Raw genomic sequence first — 6,755 nt, forward strand, 5'->3', positions numbered from 1 at the left:
CAGCATATACCATACAGTTAACAGTTTGTGTGAGAGCTGTTTCAAATCGAACTTCTAATCGAACACTACCATGTCGTATAAGATTCCAGTGAGCAGTTGAATTTGCTGATAAGTCTGGAGTTAAGTCAAAAGCCATTAGACAGTAACCATTCGCATAATATCTCTAGAAATTCCGTTTCCATCATTCAAGAAATGGATTCCAGTTCCAGAAAACAAAGTATGGTATGTTGAAGTAAACAAATTGTTATGAAATGCTGGCTGGAGGGCTTTAGATACCATCAATATATAAACTGAACGTGTTTATACTGTAATTATAAAAATCATACGGATTTTTTGTAAGAATACCATTGAATGCCGTATTGTCTACGAATCCAATTACACATCTTTTTGGTACTTGTCCAAGGAAAACATTATCAAGAGTTTTACCTTGAATCCCTGATGGAATAGTTAAAACTTTTACTTCAGCTCTAGTTATAGGATATTTGGCAGTAGTTGATGCTAAAACTTTTTGATGAGCAAGCAAAACTGATGGATTTATACGAGCTTTTCGTATCATAAGTGTTGCATCTACAATAGAAACTTTTAGTTTTACATCATTAGATGAACACATCAAATTAAACGCATCACGAGATCTTACTAACTTTACACACATTTCAACACCATTTATTAAAAAATTCTCTTGATTGAATATATCACCATGTAAATGTCCTATCATTTCTACTTCCTTGCTTTCTTTAACGAGGTTTTGTCTTTTCATGAATCCTTTGTTTGAATCATCCGTTGAATTCATGTTTCCAGCAGTATCTTCATACCAAAGTCCACAAGTAAGATGTGATTGTTTAGCTGGTTGAGCATAGTTTAGTAACGTTTCAATATATGCACGATAACCATAAGTATTATTTGGTGGTGAAACAAGTTTTTGATTTAAATAGACATCTAACTGACTAAATAGTGAGTGAAGCCAATTATTTACAGGAGCCACTGTAGTTGTAGACAACAATGGTGTTAAGTCCTGATTTAGAATTTTTGCTTTTATATGTATTAAGGTATGTGACAAATCAATGTAATCATCACCAGTCCCTGGGATTTGAAATTCTATAGGTCCATCATCACTTAGAGATGAAATTGGTTTATAGTGTATCCATTGTCCATTTTCAATACTAGTTTGAGTAGCCGGCAACGCAAATAAATCTAATTCAGACTTTATACATTCACAAGAATGATTATGTAAAAATGACATATTGTAAACTAGGAAAATATATCTTCAATGTAATTATTTTTAGTAGTCTTCTTTCCTTTTTTTAATGTTCTCAGTTTTGAATGTTGTGATCGACTGATACTTTTTAGTTGTTGACTTTTTCTTTTATATCCTGAGCCTCTCATTACACGATCTAATTTATCATCAGCTTTCCTTTTTAAGTTAGAAGTCGCTTCCTTGAGACGATCTCTGATTGATTCATCAAGTGGTTTAGTCTGTGTCATATCGGACACAGACTATAGCCCAACACCTGCATTTAATGCTTCTTTACCGATGACTTTAGCTCCATTTGATAGAAGAGGCAAAACAGATCGAAATAATACACCTAAAAAACTTCCAATACCATGTCCACGTTGATGTGATGCACCTTTATAAATTACCCCTACACCAGACCCAGCTTGATGTGTATAGTAATGTTCATAAGGACAAATATTGTTATTGTATTTTGAATACATTATTATTTTCGTATGAAATGTAGTTTAACGCAAGTCGTTCCAAATTGAAATGGAACATTTGCTCAAGTGTTCGTTCTTATATCTATTTCAATTGTATCAAATTCTCTTCGCATAACAGGTACATAATGTGGTGGAGAAAAAATTTGCATTCTGTTTGACCCATATGTATATTTTGCAGTGTCCATTGGAACTATTCTTAATAGTGAACATATGACATCACCAACCATTTGTGGTTCAATGATATCGCAATATATGAATAATTGTGATGGTAACCCTAAGTATAAATTGGGAGGAAATCGCCCGATTTTTTTAGTAGCAACATTTGTTTCTGGATCAAATCCGAACTGAAGACTTAACTTTGGTGAAAATTTTAAAGATATCAGTTTTTTATCTTCATGGGTTACAGTTATATGTTTTGATATTTTATCATGTCTTAATTTAAAAGATTCTCTAGAATTAACAGTAGATACAATATCATCGATATTATCATAACTGTATGGTGGTATTTGACTTTTGTATGTTACAATTGATTCATTCATTTCATCACCTGGAACTTTCATTCTTTTGGTAATGAATATAACGTTTTCTTGGTTTTGAACAGTAAACATAGTACATGGATATTGAAATTCTACAAGTCCAACTGACCATTCTCCATCTAGTTTAATTGATTTTGGTAACTTTGTACAAAAACTTGCTGTTTTATTTTCAGGAAAATATGTCATAGAACTGTTACTAGGTAAGGTTAAATAAAAACTGTCACCAGTCATGATTCTTCCAGGTGAGATGCTAAAATCCAACTATTAAATTTATTTGGATAACCTTTCCACTTGACTAACAATTCCTTTCTGTGACCAGAGTAACGAGAACGCACAATTTTATCTATTCTATGTTTCATATTAGAATCATATTGAACTTTTTGTAATTCTTTTTCGTAAAATGTTCCGGTAATAACTTCATTTTGTAGATCTTTCAAAGTGTATACCACACATGGAGATCTTTCTATAACTGATGTTATAATAAATATTTCATCACTCCAATTGGTTTCATAGCCTTTTTGAAAAATATGTTTATATTTTGTAATTCTAACGTAATCACCAACACAAAATTTCGGATTATATTTTGTTTTATTTTGATGTATGTTAACTTTTTTGTCAGAATATAAATTACACCAAACTGTCATTATGTTATTGGAATTTACATCACAAGGATTCATTTTTATGCTTCTATGAAAACTGTGTAAAGTAAAGCAAATCTTGCAATATGTCAATATAACGAAAAGTGTCGTTATGTGTAAAGTAACGCCACATTTTCATTTTTAAAGTTCTTTGAAATCTTTCCACTATACTTGCTTTAATATCGGGGTTATTAGTAGTACCTATAATAATTAATGTTCAGTGATTTTAAGAACATTTGAACATCTTTTGCAATAAACTCCGTTCCTTTATCTGATTGTAAATGTGTGGGAGTAACTTTCGCTTCCGCAAATATGCTAGCAAGACATTGTTTAACCGTATGGGAATTTTTTCTTTTCGTAGCTCTTGCATATGCATATTTACTGAATACATCAATAACACACAAAATGTATTTATAACCATCATTATATTCATTGTAAGATCTCATATCACTTAAATCAGCTTGCCAAAGTTCGTTTAAATTAGATAAGATATATTTGTTCCTAGAAAAGCGACGTTGTACTGGTTTATGTAAGGTGTATGTTTCCTGAGATTCCAACCATTGTTTTATTTCCTTAACAGTCATTTTACTTTTCATTGCATTTTTTAATTTATTTAAACTACCATATCCAGCAGGATGAGATACATCATAGTAAATATTGTGTATTTCTAATAAGGGGTCCATTTCTGCCAGTCTATCTTCTTTTTCACTTTTTCTTTAATAATTGGACTTGAATGGGGGGTCGAAAATTCAGATTCTTTTTCTACGTTTGATTCAAATCTCTTTCCAAAGTCGGGAGTATTAGACATAACATTAATAAAGGTCGCTCTTCTTGGGTTACCTATGTAACTCAAAGGTATTCTTAACTCTTTTAAAACAGAAGCAAACTCTGCCCAACCATTAGGAGAGCTATTTTTCAGAGGTCTAATAACATTATTCAGTAAGTCTACTATGTTGCTTTTGTAAATCTCCTTTTTATTGATAAAAACAGTACCTCCTTGGTTCCAGTAAATTTTATCTTTATTTTTCATCAAAATATCTAGTAAAAGTTCGCCTTTTACTTTATACGTTTTAGGTAGAAGTTGGATTAATTGTGATTTAGTGTAATTTTCATTGATAATGTCACTGTTTTCGTCTGTCTTCGAGGTGTCTTGTTTAATTTCTGAACCCTGATCTTGATTACTCACATTTTTATTATTTTCTGATTCACCAAAAGATAGTATGGGTATTTCAAAAGGTTTTCGACCTTGACTTATAAAATACAAATATCTTTGTAATGCTTGTAAATAAAGAGACCACTTTTCTCGGTCATCGGTTTTTGTTTTTAAAACTTTATGCATTTCTTCATCCAAGCGGGACAAGTTATGAACATTGCTGTTTGTGTTATCATTTTTTAGTTTTTCTATTGCTTCAGATTCAATTAATATCATTTTCTTGGCATTCTCCATCATGTATTTTATTTGACAATCGAATTAAATAATGCACTTAAAACAGATCCTATGATGATGGGTAAGAAATCACCACCTCTCTGTATAATTATTTTCTTCCTTAAATTATTTTTTCCTCTAGAAATAAGTTTTCTGAGAATGTTTTTATATTTATTTAATTTTTGTTTTTCTTTATCTGGAATGGGTATTTTACCATGAATAACATTATAAATGCATTCACAAATACAATTTATTTCTTCTTGGTTACAAGATTTTAATAATGCTTTACGAAATTTCGGTTTAAGTACATGTAATGCTTTTAGAAAATCTTTATGTGTAGTAACTCGTGTAATCATTGTTATGAAATGAGATCTTTTTGTTGGTATGCACTGTATTTATATCCCTTCTTAGCAATGTAACAGATGGTGTACTCATTTGGAAATACATTTGTTTTGAAACGATACATATCTTCAGTATTTTGTTTCAAGTCAATCATTAGATAACCATGAGCTTTATTGGTGGCATCTCTATAAGCATCCTCAACAAACTTTGAGTTTTCTGGGGAAAGTTGACGACTTAGATATCGAATTTGTGTTCTATCTCGGGGATTTTTGAAGTAAATGATGTAACTTGAGTTTAATGAGATATCTCGTTGCCCTTTTCCCTGGTGAAATAAATTTTGAGTNTGAACCACTACACCAAACGGCCGACAAATTATATATAGATATATTTGTTCCTAGAAAAGCGACGTTGTACTGGTTTATGTAAGGTGTATGTTTCCTGAGATTCCAACCATTGTTTTATTTCCTTAACAGTCATTTTACTTTTCATTGCATTTTTTAATTTATTTAAACTACCATATCCAGCAGGATGAGATACATCATAGTAAATATTGTGTTTTTCTAATAAGNGGTGAAATAAATTTTGAGTGATATAAAATACACTTAAATTTCGGTGATGACTTTCTTTGGTGAAAATATCGACAAAACGACCATCAATTTCCCTCATGAGATCATCAATTATTATAAGTTGAGGTTCCTTTCCATCAAACATATTTAAATTAGGAATACCCTGATAATAATTAACATTATTGAAATTGTACAGTGGTTGCATTTCATCATAACACCACAAGATATTTTGAAATCCTACATTACACATTTGTTTGATATTTTTAATAAACCCACATACAAAATTTGATTTACCACAACCACTAGGACCAGCAACAATAGCTGTGAAAGGATATTCAAAATGTATCATAATTAACTATGTAGGAATTAAAACGTGTATTCTGAACTAAAATTGAATGGAATATGAAATAAAAGTAAATATCATCAGTTATAAAAATAATTTTATTTCTCAATATTGATTAACAGATTATTAGACACACATCACATAAAGATACATTACTTAAATCTAGTTAACTAATTATATATTATTAAAACACTATTAAAATAACTTTATAAAATTAGGTTAGTAAATCACTTTAATGAATAATGACCCCAAGCTAATGTTTCAGTTGAGTCCGGTATAATGTAGCGCTTGGAGTCATTATATGACAAACATATTTTGTTAATTTTTTGAGTAAAAATAACATGTTTCATGGATTTAAATCGATACATTTCAGCAAGTTGAATATTTTTATCGAATAAGCAAGACTTATAATTATCAAACTTTAATTTTTTTATCACACTTTTATTAACCCCTTTGGCTTTTGATATTATTTTATTATTTACCCTCATAGCATACATTTTTGATCGTAAACCTACAAATTCATTAAATATATTACCATTATGTTCATCTTTGAAATATCCTAATTTCTTCTTATTAACTAAAGGAAAAGCATAAATGTTATCTATCTTATAGTCGGAGGTATCAAAATGGTTTTCTAGATCCGGTTTAATTTCATCAAAAAATCTCTACAAAATATCTGATAGACAAGACTGATAAAAAAGAGGTAAGTGAAGAATTGGTTCAAAAGTAATAATAAAAGTGGGCGGTGCCGACTCGCGTCAAAATTTGTGAATGAAATACCGTTTGACCACGTTTGACCTAGGAGGGAGTTGCGCGATCGTAGGGCTGTCCAAAAATTAAAATAATAATTATTTATTTAGTTTTGTATGGGAAAATATTATTTATTAAATATTACGATATCCACTTTCTGACACCACTATAGTATTTATATGAGTATGTTAACATGGGCTAGTTTCGGCTCATATACCCATTTACCTAACACCCTGTATAACAACTTTAAATTTTGGAACTTCTTCTTCATATATTTGTAGTGGAAATCATACATTAATGTTTTTGAAATATCTAGTATGCTAAATCCTAAATATATGGGTTTATTAAATAAAAGTTTTGTTTTTTTTTTAACTGGACCGCTACTAAATTTTCCGAAAAAATTGATAATCTTCATCAGACAAAGGGAAGTAGTAGTTTTTG

The sequence above is a fragment of the Ostrinia furnacalis genome, unplaced genomic scaffold, assembly GCF_004193835.3.
Source record: "Ostrinia furnacalis isolate ACB-3 unplaced genomic scaffold, ASM419383v2 OfSCF1245, whole genome shotgun sequence".
In the NCBI taxonomy this organism is placed as follows: domain Eukaryota; kingdom Metazoa; phylum Arthropoda; class Insecta; order Lepidoptera; family Crambidae; genus Ostrinia; species Ostrinia furnacalis.